This window comes from Dendropsophus ebraccatus, chromosome 14, assembly GCF_027789765.1.
Source record: "Dendropsophus ebraccatus isolate aDenEbr1 chromosome 14, aDenEbr1.pat, whole genome shotgun sequence".
Taxonomy (NCBI): Eukaryota; Metazoa; Chordata; class Amphibia; order Anura; family Hylidae; genus Dendropsophus; species Dendropsophus ebraccatus.
Window position 1 is genome coordinate 27948020 of NC_091467.1, and position 22315 is coordinate 27970334.

Below are 22315 nucleotides of genomic sequence, written 5' to 3' on the forward strand. Positions count from 1 at the left end.
AAACCCCAGCTAGCCTCCGCTGCGCAACTGAACCCGACGCGCCATTCTGCCGCAAGCGCAACAACAATTCCATTGTGACCTCCAGGCGACTATTCGAGTTGTGGACGACATCCCTTGAGCCCACCAAGGCACCCCACTCCTCCCACGCCTTACCATGCTGCTGCCATGTGGCCGGAGAGACCGACGCTGCAACCAAAGACATCATTTCAGGTCCACCAAGTTCCATAGACGCTCTGGGCATTCTCTGCCCGTTTCGGCCGCCATAGGCAAAAGACTCCGGAACTCCTGCCAATTAAAGCGAGACAAAGCATCAGCAACCCTGTTATCCACGCCCGGGACGTGACTGGACCTGAAATAAATGTTAAAATCAAGACAACGAAGAACCAGATGTCTCAACAGGTTAACAACGGGTGTGGAAGAAGAAGACAAATTATTAATACACATTACAACGCTCATGTTGTCGGACCAAAAACAAATGTGACGGTTGGCAAGCTGAGGACCCCAGATCTCCACCGCAACCACTATAGGAAACAGCTCAAGAAGCGTAAGGTTGCCGCAGAGACCCCGGGCCCCCCAGGCCGCCGGCCACTCTGCCGCACACCACTCATTGCCAAATATGGCCCCGAAGCCAACGGAACCAGCTGCATCCGTAAAGAAAGCTAACTCCTGGTTCGTCATGCGTTCACTCATCAGGCAAGTACGTCCGTTGTAGTGGGACAAAAATTGGAGCCAGATCCGGAGGTCAGCCTTGATAACGCCTGTAAGGCGTATTCTATGCCCCGGGCACTTTGCCCCTCTAGTGGACATGGCCAGGCGTCTGGAAAAAATGCGCCCCATGGGCATGACTCGGCAAGCGAAAACTAGGTTGCCCAACAACGACTGCACTTGCCTGAGAGTGACTTTGTTCACAGCCAAAAAACCTTGAATTAAGCTACACATTTTCTCCAGCTTGTCGCTAGGAAGGCGGAAAACCATCTCCACCGTGTCTATCTCGATACCCAGGAAGGTTAGCCGAGTGGAAGGGCCCTCGGTCTTGTCCTCGGACAACGGTACCCCGAACTTGTCCATGAAAAACTGAAAAGTGGTTAACAAATGCAAACAAGAATGATCCCCATGAGGACCCACAAACAGAAAATCGTCTAAATAGTGCAGAACCGCATTTGATCCTGTCTCGTATCGCACCACCCACTCCAAGAAGGAGCTGAAAACCTCAAAGTAGCGGCACGATATGGAACAGCCCATAGGCAGGCACATGTCATAATAGAAAAAACCGTCCAGCTGAAAACCTAACAAATGGTGACACTCGCGGTGAACGGGGAGCAATCGGAAAGCCGCTTCCACGTCCGATTTGGCCATGAGGGCACCCGGGCCCGCCTTCCTCACCAGCATAACCGCTCTGTCAAACGAAACGTAAGAGACTGAAACATCATCTTCCGGTATACCGTCGTTTACCGACGTCCCTTTAGGGTGCGAAAGATGATGAATGAGTCTGAACTTACCTTCCTCTCGTTTCGGAACAACGCCAAGCGGCGACACCCGCAGGTTATCGAAAGGGATGGCGTCGAAGGGGCCAGCAATACGCCCCAGAGCAACTTCCTTCGCAATCTTCTCTCTCATAACCTGAGGGTGCTCACGCGCCGACCTGAGATTGCTCGAAAACTGAGGCAAACTGGAAAACAGAAAAGGAATGAAAAAACCTTCAGTGAAGCCTTGAAGAACTATCGCTGCTTCGCTCTCATTGGGGTATATTTCTAGCCAAGGGCGCATCGCGAGAACGTTCACTGGCGTCCTTGGCTTCGGCCGCAGGGTTTTTTGCGGCAGGCTTACCTGCGGGTCGGGGGCATCGTACGACCGCATGAGCACCGCCGCAGGAGGAGCACTCGTGCCTGTACTTGCATATACCGGCAAATTTGCAGTGACCCTCGTTGAAGAGCCAGCAGGCGCCCGGTCTCCGCACGGCCACTGCGCCTGAAGTTGAAGGCGCTCCCTGGGCAGTGGCCGGGCCAAGAAAGGGGGCCGTTCTGGGGGTCATCATTAACCTCAGCCAGACATCCGTGGCCCTAACTCCCCAACCGATGTCCGGCTGGAGCGCCAGACGCCTACGGAAGTCCTCGTCATACCGCCACCAGGCAGAGCCTCCGTGAGACTTGTATGCATTGTATATACTATCAAAATATACAAAAAGCTCGGAGCAACGCTCCGGGTGTTTTTGACCCATAACGCAACCAAGGACTGAGAACGCCTGAACCCAATTGTTCAAGGTCTTAGCCACCCGAGGCTTTCTGTCAGTAAATTTTACGTTGCTGTCCGAATAAGGACGCCTCTCCTTGTCAACAGTATGTTGATCTACAGACACCAAGGACCATATATCAACATACTGATTGCTCCAAATTTTTTCCCTCGTTTCAACATCAAGGTGCGTACCCAGCGGGCTGATTCCACAGAAAAAGGAATCCTCGTGTAAGCCCGCCAGGGGAGGGGGGGCCTTAATTACTGGTGACCCTGAAGGGGGCACCAGTGCTGCCGCTGGCAACCTACCCAATATAGACTGTAAAACTGACACCACATCGGATTCCTTGGAACCACCGCTACCCCAGGCCCCCGTGAAATTAAACTCACCGCTTCCTGACGCGTTCGGAACCACCTGAGGAGAACGCTGAGGTACCGACCGGAGAGTCGGATCCGGAATCGGGGCTTCCACCGGAAACGTTGCAGGCAAAGCAGGGAACCTAGGAGGAGAAGGCGCCCTGCGTCCACGGTGATCCCTCTGGGGCTGGGCAGACGTTTCAGAGGCGCTGGAAACCTCCGAAGAAGACGGGGAACGCCAGCGGGAGGATCTAGAACGTCTGGAACTACCGGACACCCTGGATCGACGACTGGAGCGGCGATGGTAAGAACCAGCTGATCTGCGGCGACAGTGGCGCCGATAATCCTGGGATGCAGACGATGATCCAGATCTACTGCGGCTGCGTCTGGGGCGACGGGAGCGGGAGCGATGGCGGGACGTGCTAGCGCGCGGCAATGCTACCCCGGCCGGGGGAACAGCACATGAGGGTCCTGCCCCATTATCGATGCCAGCAGGGAAGGTTTGCCCTAAGGGCTGCCCCATACCCTGCGGTGCAGGCCCTGCACTAGATGATGGAGGGGGTGCTACCTCCGCCTGGGACATTCTAGATGCTTCCTCCATTTGTGTGGGCTGGGCTGACGGGAGGGGGGCTTCCCCCGAAGAAATACTGGCCTGGCTCCCCATTCTATACCAGGGAAGTCTAACTGGCACCGCAGCTGGGGTACTAAATAAAACGGGCCTGATGGGCTGTAGAAAAGAAGCAGCCCCTCTCTCCAAGATAGTGGCTGAGGCTACGGCAGAACCTGGGGCCTCACACGGCGCCAGGCTGTGAACTGCCGTGAGTGACAAACCTCCGGAGGTGTCCCCTTCTAGCTGTGACTCAGGGGCTTGGGAAAGCGCCGGCCGGGGATCCGTTTCGGCACGCTGCTGAGACGCTGACCGGGCCGCAGGGGAAGACGCTGCCGAGACTCCTCTCCTCCGCCTGCCACGTGACCCGCCGGAAACCGGAAGCTGGGGGCTGGGACTCAGGCGCACAGGAGCACGGGATCGCCTCGCGGACCGCCGCTCCATTCCGCTCTGCTCACAGCTAACCGGAGGGGGGTTGAACCCAGCCAGAAAGCGGCTGAGCCAGCCCTCACCCTCCGAGGCGGCACGCGCCTGAAGCGCAGCACGCAGATCCTCATCAGCCGATGCCATGGACGCAGACCGCTTCTCAAACCGCTCCAGAGAAGGCAGGTCAGTGAGAAAGCGCGGGCCAGCTAGGTGTTATATAGGGGGGAGGGGAGATCTGCCCACAAACCCATTGATTGGCCCAAAAACCCGGGGGCTAACAGGTATTGGCCTCCTAACAGCCCAGTTATCCCAAAGGGGGAGGGGAACAGAGGTGGAACATTGAGGGAGCTATTAACCCCTTCCTGGTGGCCCATACGATCCCAGCTAGGGAGCGCATGGAGGGACCCCCTCATACAGTCAGGCCTCACCCATTCCTATAACGGACGGGTGCTGTTCAGACAGTCTGTGAATATAGACCTGTAAAGGACGAGACATTTTACTGCATCAAGCAAGACAATTTCCATTGTGAGTCACTAGCTACTCTCCAGTCCTTCAACCGAAATGTCACTTTCTTAAGCAGCACAGAGAGGCCGCTGTTTAACAGGTAAAATAAATATTATTACACTTGATGGTGTGTACTTGTTTTCCTCTATTCATCAATTCCATAACATTAAAGGGGTATTGCAGAGTTGTCAAAGTTGATATAATGCTTCAGGTATATTGAAATTAATAAAGATGTTATTCCTACCCCTGACGAAGCGAATATCGCGAAACAGCTGTCCTGGAGGTGCACGGCGTCCTCGCCGTCTGCTAATCATGTTTTTAGAAGATCATCAATAAAGACTATTTGCATTGAATGGTGAGTGCCCTTATATCTTCTTACTCGTGTATAACTGTGTCGTCTCTGTTACTGATTGGCTGATCAGGCTGTCACTGCAGAGACAAGTTCATCTGCGAAAGTGGCGGGGGACCCAGACACACCAGGGATGTGTGAAGAGTCACTTTGATATGTAAGCAACCCTGTGTGAATCTAGTATATCTAAGCCATGCTGTGTAATACCGGTAGAGATAAGGCTTGGTTCATACTACATTTTTGCAATACGTTTATTTTTAACAGTTTTTGGCAAAAAATGGATGAAAAACTGATGAAAAAAACAAATGCAATTGTGTGCATCCGTTTTTCCATTGACTTTTATTATAAAAAGAATAAGGATCAAAACGGATCCGTTTTTTTTTAACGTACACAAAACATAGTCGACCTCATTTTTGTGTCCGTTAAAAAAACCGGATCCGTTTTTATCTGTTTTTTTTTTTTATATATATATATATATAATGGAAGTTAATGGAAAAACGGATCAAAATGGATGCACGCAATTGCATTCGTTTTTTTAATTAGTTTTACATCTGTTTTTTGAAAAAAAAACGGATTGCAGAAATGTAGTGTGAACCCAGTCTAACCTGTGTTAAAAAGTCAATTTTTTAAACGGCACTCTCAAATGTTTGCACAAAACACTGCAAAGGTGGAAATTTTTAAGTACAAATAGATGTGCATACAGTAGCTTCATATGCACCTGGGTGGGGGTGGAGTGTGGTGGCGTGGTTTGCTTATGGGGGGCCTAGGCACAGGCGCCCTATGCAGTCTGTGTCTATTTTCAGGGGAACATTGTAGTTTATTAGATATGTAAAAGAGGCGTTTTACTGCACTGGGGGCGGAATACCTAACTTGAAAACTACAGTTTTGAAATTGGCATCCCTATTTAAAAAACAGCCCAAACACACAGACAGCAAGCGGCGGGGGGAGAAGGGGGAGGGAGGCGCGGGGAACAAGGAGGGCACAAGCACGGATCAGACAGATTCGGCACTTGCTTCCTCCTCTTAATCGTGCTGTGTGATATGGCCTTTACTCTGATTACAAACTGCTTTTTATTTATACCAACTACTTGTGCTTAATTCAGAAGCATTAACATTTCTGCAACTCCTGAATGTATGTAAACAGTGCAACTCGTGGGGCGAGGCCATTTGCACAACTTGTTTCAAAATCAATGTAAGTTACGCAAATTGCTAAGACCATGTTCACACAATGTATTTGCAATTTGCAACAACGGACATGATTTATGCACAAGATACGTTGTATTTGAATGAATGGGATCCAAGCTGGAGTCTATACACATAGTATAAGCTCCGTCCGGGATCCCAACTGACTGCATGAAAAACTGACATGTCACAGAACAGCCGGTGTTATACACCATGTGAACATAGCCTAAAGCTGTTTTTCGGCTTCCCAACTGCTTTTGGTAGCAGAAAACAGGTCAGGGAGCCCTCAATCTGAAGATAGTTATAAGTCCCATAGGTGAGACCCACATCTAGTGAACACTTATGGCATATTCTGTGGATATGCCATAAGAGTCTTAGATGGTTATACCCCTTTCTACGTGACACATTTTAGCACATTTTTTTGTAGTAAACACAAACTAGACAGTGTAAAAAAAACCTCTCTGCAGAAAACACAGGGAATTTCGGCCATGCTTTATGTTCATGTACAAGTGTATAGGGAGGACAGGAGAGATAATGGTTGGCCCTATTACACTGGCGACTATCAGAAAAATAGACCTATATCTATATCTATATCTCTTTGTAATATGGTGATAGTAAAATCCCTGGGGGGAGGATGTATAAGCATTCAAGGTGGCAAAATTAGATATAGCCAACACAATAAACAGTCCACAATTTTACAATTAGCCAATAAACGAAATAAAAGTTGAGCTCATAAACTTTATGACAAACACTGCAGTTCATAGAATTCAGAGCAAATAGAACTACTCCTATCCATGTACCCTGACATGATATATTCCACAAGTATTCCTAGAAATGTCCTTCTTGCCTCTTTTAAGATCCCTATTCAAGTGTTCTTGGATTACCTCCATGACCATGCCCTCCATCAGGGTAGATGGACCTAAATACTAACATAACAGTAGAGGAAGTAGAATGGGCTAAATACCAGGTCACAAAAACTACAAAAAAACAATACAGTTACCTGGATTTCTGCTTTATTAATAAAATAAAAATGCCATCTGGCAAAAATAGGCAAAGACAATGTAACTAAACCAATGAAACATATATAATAAGCACATTGAGTAAACATCCACAGTGCAGGGATAAAATGTAATTGAATCTCTGTGTTAATGATGTCTCCGAAAGGTAACTGGCAAAAGGGGTTTGGGTTAAAGGAGTTTTCTGGACCCTGCTGAAATGGAGGAGGGGAGGTATTGTAAAAAATAAACATACCTAGCACCCTCCTAAAGCTGCCATTCGGATATTTCCGGTCCCCTAATCTCTCACTGCTTCCCTGAGATAGAACACCGCTGAGGTCAGTGATTGGCTGAGGTGGCAAGTTCTGCTCTTCAGTGTGCAACCTGGGGGACCAGGCATAGCAAAACGGAAGCTGGAATGCCAGGGGAATATGGTTAGGTAAGTATGTTTTTTTCTATATCTCTGAACAGGAATAATTTCAATGGAACAAAACCACAGAGTACAAAACAATCCAACCTAGACCACAGGGATATACCAAGGGCTTCAGTGAAAATGTTCTTTGCATGGATGATACAACAGTATGTCAAACTGCATGCCAACAGTAAAACCTCATTCCATGTGTGAATCATAGTGGAGGGAGCATCATAATTTGGGGCCGCTTTGCTGTTGTGCTGGTCTTAGATGTCTTGTGAACATTGAGCTTTGTACCTCATTGGTCAAAACAGTCATCAATCACAACACAGCTTTCATTTTTTAAACTTTTCTAGTAAAATGTTATTATACCAACAAAACATTTGTAAGAAATTTAAGAGGTACTCTGGGCAAAGGGTAAAAAAAAAAACAGTGAGGGCAGGGTGTGTTGAACATAAAAAAAGTGATACTTACCTGTCCAAGTGCCCCTGCAGTGCAGCTATATCTCCCACTCCTGTAACATAACTTCTCAGAAATGCCCACTTAGCCAGTCAGTGACTAGCTAAGTGGTAGTTCCTTCGGTGTTGTGACGACACAGAAACCTGGGAGATTCAGGACACCGGAGGTTGATAGTGAGCTAGTGGCAGCACAGATAAGTTATCATGTTCTCATCACCCCTTGCTCTCCCCTTTTTTAACCTTTACTCAGAGTACCCCTTTAAGAAAAAGAAAAACTCTTCTTCTAACTGACTATATTAATAAACCTTTTATAGCCTCATTAATGTCTCATAATCACCTACAAAATTCTAATTAATTAATGGCAAACTACTGTATTCCCTCATTTCCTCCACCCCCCCCCCCCCCCCCAACCATACCACCACGACCAACATGCCTCTATACTTATCATCTAGCCATCACAACATGGTCTGCATACCGTAGTCTACAGCACTGTACACTGACCCAGGACGTCTCCCTCACCTTCCAAATCACGGCAGATCCAGTTCAGGCTGGGGCTTACATTAGGGGACAGAACTGTGGAGGCAATATCTTCATATCTGTAACCCCTCTCTCCCTGGACAGAGAGTGCTCATATATATATATATATATATATATATATATATATATATATTGCTAAACGATTATCAAGCCTTGTAATAGCTCAGTAAATGAGCACCTATCTAGCAGATTGGTGCTTGTTATTGATCTAATAGGACCCTTAAATTATACGTCTGTCTCTGTTACGTGACACAGAATGAAGCTTGCGTGACTGCATTACCCATGCTACTATCCTTAAGCTAACTAGACTGGGTTTTGCAATCTGTTTTTTTCGTCCATGTTTGCAAAAAAACTGATGGAAAAACTAAAGGAGAAACGGATGCAGTTGTGTGCATCCATTTTGATCCGTTTTTCCATTGACTTCCATTATTAAAGGGGTAGTGCGGCGCTAAACATTTATTCACAAAATAAAACACATTACAAAGTTATACAACTTTGTAATGTGTGTTATGTATGTGAATGGCCCCCTTCCCGTGTTCCCCCCACCCCAGAAGTGTGGTGCATTATACTCACCACATCCGTGTCGACCCCCGGCCGCCATCTTGTGACAATGACGATATCTTCGGGAGGCCGGCCGAACCGCTCCGGCCGTCCCTCATGCTGGACGCCCTCTGCCGCGTCATCAGCTGCATAACTGTGCTCAACCAATCGCGGCTTAGCAGCTGATGACACGGCAGAGGGGGGGGGGGCGGCATGAGGGACAGCTGGAGCGGTTCGTCCGGCCTCCCAAAGATATTGTCACAAGATGGCGGCCGGGGATCGACACGAATGCGGTGAGTATGCATCACACTTCCGGGGTGGGGGGGAACACAGGGAAGGGGGCCATTCACATATATAACACACATTACAAAGTTGTATAACTTTGTAATGTGTGTTATTTTGTGAATAAATATTTAGCGCCGCACTACCCCTTTAATAATGGAAGTCAATGGAAAAACGGATCAAAATGGATGCACACAATTGCATCCGTTTCTCCATTCGTTTTTCCATCTGTTTTTTTGGAAACACAAATGAAAAAAACGGATTGCAAAACCCAGTCTAATAAGAACGCTTTTGTGTACGTAAAAAAAAAAAATCCGTTTTGACACTTTTTTTTTTTTATAATAGAAGTAAATGGAAAAAACGGATCAAAACGGATGCACAAAATTGCATCTGTTTTTCCATCGTTTTTTTTTTTTGCAAAAATGGATGTAAAAAATAAACAGATTGCAAAAACGCAGTGTGAACCCAGCCTTACATTTGAATGAATTTTCTAGAACTGTTTAATCCACCCTTATGTTACAGGTGTTTTATTAATAGCATTTGGCACAGTTTTTCTTGTTTATAGACACCATTATTTTTATAGTAATAGGTGTAACAATTTTATTGTATTTGATCTTCATTGTACTAGACTTCCTATTGGAACACAAATAGAGCACCATATGTCCCCAAACCTTCTCAAACATATTACATAAAAATTTTATTGTGGTCACTTTGAAGAAAACAATCCAACCATGTAAGCTTCCCACCGAAAACGTTTTGTGTCTTTAGGAAGCGCTCAAGATACATTGTCCTGTTGACTTATTAAACAGTGCCATCTAGTGCTCACAAAGCATGTTACAACTGTTTCCAGGTATAGAGCACTGCTGTATATTGCATGACCTTTGGATGGAGCCCCTCCCATCAAACACTGATGGCTCAAACTAGTATCCTAATATTCTACTACAATAACCTTATAAAAAATCAACCAAGTTTTAATCCAAATCAATTCTTTATTCTATCACAACAACCCCTAGTCCCATAAAAACATATTAGGCAATATTAACCCCTTAAGGTCAAAGCCAATTTTCGTTTTTGCGCTTTTGCTTTTTCCATTTTATGTTTAAAAGTCCATAGCGCTTGCATTTTTTCACCGAGAGACTTATATGAGCGCTTATTTTTTGCGAAACCAATTGTACTTTGCAATGACTGCCATTATTTTTCCATAAAATATGCTGCGAAACCGGAAAAAAATCATTTGCGCTGTCAAATTGAAAACAAAAACGAATTTGTTTTGATTTCGGGGAGTTTTGCATTTACGCCGTTCGCCCTATGGTAAAACTGACTTGTTATGCATGTTCCTCAAGTCGTTACGATTACTATGATATATAACATGTATAACTTATATTGTATCGGATGGCTTTTAAAAAAATCAAAACATTGTTAACAAATACACGTTCCTTAAAACCGCTCCATTCCCAGGCTTATAGCGCTTTTATCCTTTGGTCTATGGGGCTGTGTTAGGTGTCATTTTTTGCGCCATGATGTGTTCTTTCTATCGGTACCTTGATTGCGCATATACGACTTTTTGATCACTTTTTATTACATTTTTTCTGGATTTGATGCGACCAAAAATGCGCAATTTTGCACTTTGGAATTTTTTGCGCTGACGCCGTTTACCGTGCGAGATCAGGAATGTGATTAATTAATAGTTCGGGCGATTACGTGTGCGGTGATACTAAATATGTTTATTTATTTGTTTATTTATTAATTTATATTTATAAAATGGGAAAAGGGGGGTGATTTGGACTTTTATTAGGGGAGGGGATTTTTTATTAATAAAAACACTTTTTTACTTTTTTTTTTACATGGACTAGAAGCCCCCCTGGGGGACTTGTATATAGACAGCACTGATCTCTCATAGAGATCAATGCTGTGTATATACACAGCAAAGATCGATTAGATAGGTCATAGATTGCTATGGCCTGCTGCAGGCCATAGCAATCTATTGCCGAGCCGGGATCAGCGTCATTCCGATGCTGAGGCCCGGCACGGGCAGAAGAACGGATCTCCCTCCCGCGATCGCATCCTGGGGGGGAGATCCGTCCCACTAGACACCAGGGATAGTGTGCATAAAGCACTTCAATTCAGCTGTCAGGTTTGACAGCTGCATTGAAGTGCTTAATTAGCCGGCGCGGCAACGGGACCCGCGGCGGCTAACAGAGGCACTGCCCGGCTGCACGTGTCAGCCGGGATCAGCGCCGTTCAGAGTGGGGTCCCGGCGGGCCCCCGCTCTGAGCACCCCCCGCGGCACCATGACGTATCAGATACGTCATGGGTCGCTAAGGGGTAGAAAGGAGGAGACAGGACACATATTACATACATGCATGATTAGTTCAAACCCATTACTGGGGCATGTCTAGCACCAATATTCATAGCAGAAACTGTATATTGCACACACTGAAAATAGCAGCAACTGTATACTGCACACAACTAGAAATAGCAGCAACTAGGTATTGCACAAAAGAAAGTAATTCAGCTACTGTATACTGCAACACCATCATTTATATATGGCAGTGGCAGGGAGTATTATATAACCTAGGGACTTATCCCCACCATCCCTTTCAGATATTTCTATTACACCTACTTGATATTGCAAATGCCCAGTAAACAACACCATCGCCTCCCAGGGACTTGTATAATTACAATATACATATGCTCAAGCGGACACACTATGTGTAAAGATGATGCGGCACTCATCCAGTACTGCAAATAGGTGTTTTTTTTTAACATGCTCATGGATACAAACAAGTCACAACAGCCTACGATGGTTTCGCGCTCTCACCATGCTTCCTCTCGGCCCAATGGCAGAAGCGCGGAGAGAGCGTGAAACGATCGAAGCCTGTTGTGACTTGTTTGTATCCACGAGCATGTAAAAAATAAACACCCATTTGCCGTACTGGATGAGTGCCGCATCATCTTTACACCTACTGTGTCGGCATTCAGAGACTGTTTAATGTGCTGAGCACTATCCAGGAGTGTCCAGTGAAAGGATATACCTCCTCTGTGAAGTGGCTAGTCCAGTGACCCCCAGTGGAGATTGAGCTGATTCCGGGCAGGTGCGGAGGTACATCTTATTGGATCTGTACATATGCTCAAGTGCAACAAGGGTCTTTGCTTGTCAGGCTACACCCTCACATGTTAGGCATCCCTCAAGAGATCCTTGGGATATATTGCACTCACCCTGGTTAGATGTCCTGACTCCTCCACTCCACACCCAAATGCCTTTCCGCTTCCACTTTTACCAGGAGAGCTGATATTGTGATTATATAAGTCCCCGGAAGAAGTGGTGTTGTTTACTGGGCATGTGCAATATCAAGTAGGTGCAATATACAGTTGCTGCTATTTTCAGTGTGTGCAATATACAGTTGCTGCTATGAATATTGATGCTATGTATGTATGTATTTACAGTACAGACCAAAAGTTTGGACAATCCTTCTCATTCAAAGAGTTTTCTGTATTTTCATGACTGTGAAAATTGTAGATTCACACTGAAGGCATCAAAACTATAAATTAACATATGTGGAATTAAACAGTATATTTAACAGAAAAGTGTGAAACAACTGAAAATATCTCTTATATTGTAGGTTCTTCAAAGTAGCCACCTTTTGCTTTGATTCCTGCTTTGCACTCTTGGCATTCTCTTGATGAGTTCCAAGAGGTAGTCACCTGAAATGGTCTTCCAACAGTCTGAAGGAGTTCCCAGAGTTGCTTAGCACTTGTTGGCCCATTTGCCTTCCCTCTGCGGTCCAGCTCACCCCAAACCATCTCGATATGGTTCAGGTCTGGTGACTGTGGAGGCCAGGTCATCTAGCATAGCACCCCATCACTCTCCTTCTTGGTCAAATAGCCATTACACAGCTGGAGGTGTGTTTTGGGTCATTGTCCTGTTGAAAAATAAATGATGGTCCAACTAAACGCAAACCAGATGGAATAGCATGCCGCTGCAATCCACAATTTTTATATTCATGAACATACAGAAAACTCTTTCAATGAGAAGGTGTGTCTAAACTTTTGGTCTGTACTGTATTTGTATATGAACGGGACCAAATACAAACCCCTGTGGTAGCCTACTAAAATGTAATTTATTCCATTAGGCCTGGGCTACACTGCGACCTACCGTAGCACTACAGAGGGATTTTAACTATTGAGAGACAGCTCAATATTAACTTTTCCATATATTTTGAAATATTTTTTTATGTTTTTTTAGGGAAAATATTGCTGTTAATATTAAAGCAAATTTTCAGGACATCAATGTAGCGACATGCACAGGTAAGTTTTTTTTTTACCTCTGTCACATGATACAGCTAATCTCTGCTGATTGTCTGTTTTCATCAAGAGCTAGATATTGTCACTGTAGCGGCCACTACTGGGGACATGTAGTATTACACAAAAACTATTCAAATCAGTGGGCGATTATTTAATGCATAATCAGGCTGAGACCTCCAAAGTGGGAGACCCTCTATACTACTCGGTGGTTAAGAAATCTGTATATTTTCTAAATATATCTAAAATGGGAATGCCTTGCTTGGGGACACCCTGTATTATCTAGAAAAGAAAGCTGCTGCCAAATTTGTAGGCATATATGTAAAAACGCATGGTGAGTGCCACTGACTATCTTCTATTACTTGTATGCACTATATATTTAAAAAATACTTTGGAGACACCATCATGTGTTTCTTAGTGTCAGTGAGCTAGCTAGACCTTCTACCGGGAAGGAACACTCAAACCAAGGGTGGTCTCCAATCAAGGAAACCCCCTTCTAACAGCCACTATCAAGGATGACACGACTTGGAAAATACCCAAGCAAGGTATCCATCCACAGTAAGCTGTTTCAGAGTATCAGTGTGGGGCAAGATTCTGGCTAGTGTAAGCAAAGCCTAGTAAGTGCATTCAAAGGAATGATGGTTGACCTCAAGCAGATCAACCAAAACGCCGCAGAGAGACCATCACGTGTTTCTCAACATCAGTGAATCTAGGAACATTGCCCCTTGGGAACACAAATATGTAAAAATACTGCAGAGACACCATCATATGTTTCTTAACATCAGTGGGCTAGCTAGGCCTTCTACCAGAAACAAACAACCAAGCCTAGGGGGTCTCTAGTCAAGGAAACCACCTTCAAACAAACAGCAGTCAAGGATGACATGACTTAGGAAATACCCAAACAAATCTGTGATGACAGGTCAGTGACATACAGACAGTAGGACAGGGTGAGACCCTGACTCTTCTCCCGCCAATATGTTCCTTCCTTATGGGGAACCCGACTCCTTAATAGGCCAGCCCCAACCTGAAGACTGCTGGCTATTCTGGCTAGGTGCAAACACAAAACAAAGACAAGACACACGTTAACACAATGAAAGAGAAGTCAGCAAACCGGGTCAGTAACAGTCGAGCTACGAGGTACTAAGTCAAGAAGCAGAGGGGAAGTCCAAGAAACTAAAGGCAAGGTCAGATACACAAGTATAAGGTAACAGGGAAAATATGCTGGTGTAACCACTCCAATAGAAGGCTTTATAGCAGGCAATTACAACATGGTGGGAGTAGTAGTTTATAGAGACTGATGTCCCAGCCCCAGGGCCGGCTTGGGGCAGGGACTCCAGCCCCTCCTACAGAATCAGAGGTGACTCGCAGCAGCACCTGCCAGTCAGCGTGGGAAACAGCTTAGCACCGCGGCCCGAGATTGATGCGGCCAAGGCCACGGCGCTGGAAACTAAGGACACCATGGGGAGACACATGTCCTTGTGCTTACAGTATCCATCCATACACAGCTATTTTGGGGGCAATGTTCCTATATTCACTTACTTCGGGAAAAAAAACATATGACGATGTCTACGCTGTGTTTTGGTTGATCTCCCTGAGGTCAAACATCATTCCTTTACAATTCGAGGCATGGCTCAAAGTCAAACTGGTGTGGTAGCTCAGCAGGTCCACACCCTTTACCCATTACGACAATCCTCCAATTCAGAGCCTTTTAATACCTGTATCAACAAATGGCTATAAACTGGATGAGAGCTTGGATGTGCTTGGTCCCAGTACAGTATATGTAATTTTTATCTCCACAGCTCCAACTTCTTTCTGGCCTTCCACCCAATTACTTGTATCTATTGAGGACATGAAGTGTCTATGTACATTGTAACATATACAAAGTATATGTATAATCTGTTGTTGTCCTCATTTCCACAGCTCCAGCTTCATCTAATTTAAGCATCTGTAAGATTGGAATGGAATCTCCATTTCCCAGTGGTTTTGTATTACAAAACAGGTGGAGGCCGATCTTCTGTAGTATCCCGGATTTTACCACCCAAGATCAGATGTACGCTTGTTTACAGGATAAGATCATCTACATTTTTGGAGACTCCACAGTACGACAGTGGTTCGATTAACTAGCAAAAACACTGAAAGGTATTTTTATTATATATTATAATCTGCTATGGGCAGTGTAGCACGTTGGTCCCAACTACAAAGAATGGAGGTCTGGTATTTTATTGTAGGTACACTTCAACTTCCAGAAAATCATATTGTTTTAAAATAACTAAATTGCATTTTAGTGCATGAAATAAGTATTTCATCACCTCCCAAACCACCAAGAAATCTATATCTCACAGACCTGGTAACCTTTTTTTAAGAAGCTCCACTAACTGTGTATTTATTATCCACACACTTAATCACACTACAACCTCTCTGTCTAAGCTGTCTAAGGACATTAGGGACAAAATTGTAGACCTGCACAAGGCTCGGCTATATTCTCCTTCTCCTCCCACTTTCTAAAACTCAATATGGACAAAACAGAACTTATCATCTTTCCCCCATCTCGCTCCATCCCGCCTTCTAATCTGTCAATCACTATCAATGGCTGCACTCTGTCCCCTGTCCCCCAAGTCCGCTGCCTTGGGGTGAACTTTGACTTTGCCCTGTCCTTTAATTTACATATTCAGGCCCTGACCACCTCCTGCCGCTTTCACCTCAAAAACATTTCCTGAATTTGCTCTTTTCTCACCCCTGACTCCACAAAACTGCTGGTACATGCTCTTATTATCTCCCCCTTGGACTACTGTAACATCCTCCTCTCTGGCCTTCCATCAAACTCCCTTGCTCCCCTCCAGTCTATCCTTAACTCTGCTGCCCGACTAATCCACCTTTCCCCTCGCTTTGCCTCTGCCTCACCCCTCTGCCAATCCCTTCACTGGCTCCCCATTGCCCAACGTATTCACTTTAAATTGTTGACCATGACGTTCAAGGCCGTCCACAACCTCCCCTTGCTCCCCCCTTGTTCGTACCTCGCACAACCGCCTCCAAGACCCTGCCCGAGCCTCCCCCATACTCTGGAACTCGCTACCCCGACACATCCGGCTCTCATCCACCATCAAGTCCTTCAAAAGTAACCTGAAAACCCATCTCTTGAAACTAGGCTACAACCTATAATTCTGTATTACACTGTGACTGGCTGCATTTTACCTCCTGTCTCTCCCCGTACCTTATAGATTGTAAGCCCTCGCCGGCAGGGTCCTCTTCCCCCATGTACCAGCCTGTCTTTTGCCTTCATGTAATGTGTTCTGATCTTGTATTGTTCCTGCTTGTTACCTCTATCTATTGTATAGCGCTCTGGAATTAAGGACACTTTATAAATAAATAATAAAAATAAAAAGGCTGGGATGGGCTACAGGACAATAGGAAAGCAGCTTGGTGAGAAGCTGAGAACTGTTGGTGCGATAATTAGAAAATGGGAGAAATACAAAATGTGCCAAACTTACTCGGTCTGGGGCTCAATGCAGTATCTCACCTTGTGAGAATAAGCCCAGAACTACTCAGGAGGACAAGGTCAATGACTTGAAGAGAGCTGGGACCACAGTCTCAGGCTATGTTCCCACTACGTATATGTCCGGCTGCATATTTTTCGTGGTCGGACATATACGTGTAAAACTCCGGCTGGGATTTACGCAAGTTGCGGCTGGCTACGTCCGGTCCGCGAACTTACGCCCGTAAGCTACGTACGCTTCCCGAGCGGCGTACGTAGCGATCTGACAGCAGTCTTTTACTTGGATATCTTTGGCTAGCCCCGGACACCCCACAGAACCTTTTAGATCGGCAAATCAAAGTGTAAAAATGAAGATATCACCACTACGTACGGGACCGCATGTTACGCTACGGGCGTAAGTTACAGCATTTCCGTCTCTAAACAAACAATGGTCTGGTTCATTTTTTACGGCGCTGCATACGATCCGGGGCGTAAGTTCGTACGTAGTGTGAACTGTGCAGCCGTAGATCGTATACTTTCCATTGTACGCAAACTACGTAAATCTCCGGCCGCTTATTCACGGAGCGCGATACGGCCGGAAACTTACGTAGTGTGAACATAGCCTAAATGATTACGATTAGTAACTCACTTAAACCCTGCAGGGCATACAAGGTCCCCCTGCTCACTCTAGCCCATGTCCAGGCCCATTTTAAATTTGCCAATGGCCAGCTGATAATCCAGAGGAGGCATGGGAGAACGTCATGTGATGAAACCAAAACAGAACCTTTTTAATATCAACTCAAGAAGAAGGATGAGTATAACCCCAAAAACACAGTCCCAACTGTAAAGCATGAGGGTGGAAACATCATACTTTGGGGGTGCATTTCTGCAAAGGGGACAGGATGACTGCACCGTATTGAAGGAAAGATGGATGGGGCCATTTATTGCGAGATTGTGGCCAACAATCTCCTTCCCTCAGAAAGGGCACTGGATGGGTCATGGCTGAGTCTTCCAGCATGACAATAACTTGAAACACACAGCCAGGGCAACTAAGGAGCATGGAGATCTGTATGGAGGAGTGGGACAAAATTCCTGTCTGCAAACTTAGTCAAGAACTACAGGAAACATCTGACCTCTGTAACTGCAAACAAAGGCTTCTGAACCAAATATAAAAACAAAATTGTTTTTAAATCAGCGAAGTCTGAAAGTTATACAGACTTGTAATTTTACTTCAATTTAAAAGAAAAAAAAATACTGACACACATACATTTTATGCTTGCTGTCCCTCCGGTGACGATTGCCGCTTGAATTTCCCACCAGTCGTGTCCCCGTCAGCTCCAGTCTGCATCTTTTGGTTCTTCCTCACTTCCGGTTTCCACTGAAGTGAATAGGCGTGAAAAGGCATGCACACCGGAAGCCTTTTCATTGGCTGGAGCACATCACATGACTTCCAGCTTGCTGAGTCAATCAGTCATCTACTCCTTATTAGCTGCTGCATGCTCTACAGGAAGCAGAGTTTTCTTCACAGTCTGACACAGTGCTCTCTGCTGCCACTTCTGTCCATATCAGGAACTGTCCATAAAAGTAGCAAATCCCCACAGAAAACTTCTCCTGCTGTGGACCATTCCTGACATGAACAGAGGTGGCAGTAGAGAGCACTCTGCACCACTTTCTGCAGGACATACACAGGGCCAGCCTTTGTGGTGTCCGACCTGTGTTTTTGCACAGGGCGCATCACTCTCGGCCAGCAGGTGGGCGCTCAGGCAGAGAGACAGCTGTGCAGCTGTCCTTCTGCCCAAGCGTCCCCTACCTGGCCGCCAGGCGCCCCCTTCCTGAGGTGGCTCTCCCCTGCCTCCCCTCCCCATGGGCGCCGCGTACTGTCCTATCAATCTTGTGACTGCTTGCGGTCACAAGATTGATAGGACAGTCTGCCTACGGCTGATGCATGCTCCCTGGGGATTCCCCAGCAGAGCACTCATCAGTGACCTCAGCTCATTGGTGTGTGCGGTGTCGGGGACATCCACAGGGTGCGCGCATCGGCCGTGGGTGACACTGCAGAAGACAAGAGCCGTGGCGGGGAAGCGCAGTGTTAGGTGGGTTATTTGTTTGTTGTTTTTTTTAGGCTATGTTCACACTACGGATGAGACCGGCCGTTCCGTGACTCCGGCCGGGTCACGGAACGGCCGGTCTCAGCCCGGATCATCGCGGCCGGTACTTAAGTACCGGCCAGATGATCTTTCCTCTGTGGAGCTCTGATGCGGGCACGCGCCCGCATCAAAACTTCCCATAGCACAGAGTGAAGCAAGCGGCCGGAGCCGCTCGCTTCACTGTGTGAACTGACAGGTCCTTCTGCGGACAGAATTCATTGAATTCCGTCCGCAAATAATGGACCTGTCAGTTGTTTGCGGCGCCGCATGGGAACCGGCCGGAGCGTATACCATGTGTGTACGCTCCGGCCGGGATCCCATAGCAAACAATGCTATGTTCCACCCCGCAAATCTACGGCTGTAGTTTTGCGGCAAGAACTACGGCCGTAGATTTACGTAGTGTGAACATAGCCTTAATCTGCACAAAGTGGAGCAATCTATAAGGGGGGAGACAACATAAGGGGGGCAATCTATAAGGTAGGAGACAACATAAGGGGGCATTCTATAAGGGGGGAGACAATATAAGGGGGGCAATCTAAAAGGGGGGAGACAACATAAGGGGACAGTCTATAAGGGGGAGACAACATAAGGGGCAATCTATAAGGGGGAGACAACATAAGGGAATCAATCTATTAGGGGGGAGACAACATAAGGGGGAAATCTATAAGGGGGAGACAACATAAGGGGGCAATCTATAAGGGGGGACACAACATAAGGAGGCAGTCTATAAGGGGGAGACAACATAAGGGGGGCAATCTATAAGGGGGGAGACAACATAAGGGGTCAATCTATAAGGGGGAAGACAACATAAGGAGGCAGTCCATAAGGGGGGGCAATCTATAAGGGGAGACACAATATAAGGGGGGGCAATCTATAAGAGGGGGAAAATCTCTGTAGCCCTCCCTTATAGTTATGTGTTGTTTTTTTTTAATCTGCACAAAGTGGGGCAATCTATAAGGGGGGAGATAATATAAAGGGGGCAATCTATAAGGGGGGAGACAACATAAGGGGGGCAATTTATTCAGTAGCGGCGGTGGTGTTAGTCAGTATGTGGTGGTATTATTTAGTAGCAGCGGTGATGTTAGTCAGTATGTGGTAGTATTAGTCAGTATGTGGTGGTATTAGTCAGTATGTGAGGATGTTAGTCAGTATGCAGTGGTATTAGTCAGTATGTGGTGGTAGTAGTCAGTATGTGGTGGTGTTAGTCAGTATGTGGTGGTAATATTTGTTACTTGTTATCTGGTACTGTGTTTTATTGGATTTAGTATACTGGATTTGGTCATTAAGAAAATTTTGGTGATGGTAGTGGTTGTGGTGTGGCGGTAATATTTGGATGGGTCGGGTGATGGGTGTTGGATATCGTCTGGAGGAGTGGGAGGCTGTAAGAGCTTTATGTCACCTTGAGGGGGTCAGGGCGCCATCTGACTTAAGGCCAGCCCTGGACATACAGGATAGGACATACAGCAGGACATACAGCAGCTACTAGCAGCTACTAGACTTAATATTTTTTCAAATAGAAAAAAAATTACAAATTTATATAACTTTTTGACACCAGTTGATTTCCAGAGTACCCCTTTAAGAATTGTTTTTATATTGTATCAGATACTTATTCCCTGCAATAATATGCAAAATAATTCTTGAAAAATCAATGTGATCTTCAGTTTTTTTTAACCCCTTAAAGGAGAAGTCCGGCCAAAATTATTTTTTGATATGTTATTACTTATGGAAAGTTATACAAATTTCTAATGTACATTAATTATGGGAAATGCACATATAGGCCTAGTTCCCTTAATTTTGTAGATCATGGAGTGTTAGAATTCTCTCAGAAACAGTGATGTCACGACGAATGGTGTAATTCCTATGGAGTGTCTATGTAGAAGTCTATGGGACTTTATTGTGTCTATGGATGTCTATGTAAACTAATGTAATGTTATGTACAGTGTGCTTTATTGAATGAATAAATTTATGGAATACTTTGGGGAGCAAGTGTCCTTGCTCCCCAAAGTATTCCACATATATATTCAATCAGTACATTTGCAGTGCACCGAGCAGGGAGGGAGAGATGTACCTATACATCTACCTCCCCGCTCCCTCCCTGCTCGGTGCTGCCGCCGCCACCTGTGCGCAGTACTATTCCCCCATCATCTGCTCATAATGAAGCAGGTAATACCAGTGGAGGTCCACAAGTAGCAAGGATTCGGGTGTATAGGCGCTGGTACAGCAAGCTGTAGTAGTACTGATGCAAAGAAAATGATAGGAGTAGTGGTAGGTAGTTTAAAACTACGTTTAATATGGACAACGCATTTCTAGGTTAAACCTCTTTCTCAAGTCCTGATACATGAAGATACATGGGTTACATATATAGTCCACAAATGCTGGAAAAAGCTGTCCGCAATTAGAGTAATTAGAGTCCAGTTTAAAAACATGTGTTACAAAAGGGAAACATTGTGGCAAAAAACAAACAAACATTAAAATCAGTTAAATCATATAAAATGAACTAAAACCACGTTGCAAACTATTGTAAATTCCATTTTTAAAGATACAAGGAGAGATGGAGTGGTTTAAATAGTGATTGCTATGATAAACTGAGCTATAACACTAAGCTAAAGCACTGCTATGCAATAGCAATAGTGATGGTACAGAGGTAAGTAACATATGTATGGGGCAGATGGTCATGGGTTCAAATCCTCTTGGGCCTGATGTGAATGAATGGTCTGTAATGTGTACTTTTATTTTTAATAAAAATGTAAAAACAATGGGAAAGTATGGATTAAATATGACAAGGAATACCTAGGGATATAGGAACTCATGTGGAGTTAAAAATAAGGTGAGAGACAAAGAGAATCATTTGGGGTACAAGGAGTGTACAAATAAAGATATAATGTACAGATAGACTAAAGTGCTATATGCAGAGTTAATATGATGGTTATAAAAAAAAAATAATAAAAAAATAATAAAATAAAAATAATAAAATAAAAATAAAAAATATAAGGTTTTTATTAGTTAATGGGGGATACTGTCACACCGAACTTTGCTGGAATCATGCGGGTCATACATATTCGGTAGGTCTATGGGGACGAAAATAAGAATCAGTATAAAAATCAACCTTATGAAGCCTTATTACATGAGATCATCACTAAAGAAGAAAGAAAATTTCTATTATTAAGGAATCCTACAATGCCATTTTACTACCATCTACCAAAAGTCCACAAGGACAAAGAAAATCCTCCGGGCAGACCGATAATATCAGGCAACAACAGTCCTACATGCAACCTATCTCACTATCTCGATTTACTGCTTCAGGAGTATGTACTCAATCTAGATTCTTACCTCAAAAATTCGGACACACTGAAGAGATTGACCTTTTTCGTAAATGACATCAATAAAAATGGTTGGGGCATAACACTAGTTCCCCACTATTCACAACAACAAATTGAATTTCTAGACCTACTGGTCTATCATGATGATTTCAGTTTCTTGACTGCCACATAATTTTAACCTGTTGATTCCAACAGTT

The 22315-nt window shown here is 45.0% G+C and overlaps 1 pseudogene; it reads left to right on the forward strand.

Annotated features, from left to right (window-relative positions):
* The first annotated feature begins 3761 nt into the window (after window positions 1-3761).
* LOC138771856 (NXPE family member 2-like) overlaps window positions 3762-22315 on the forward strand; it is a 31904-nt pseudogene continuing 13350 nt past the window's right edge.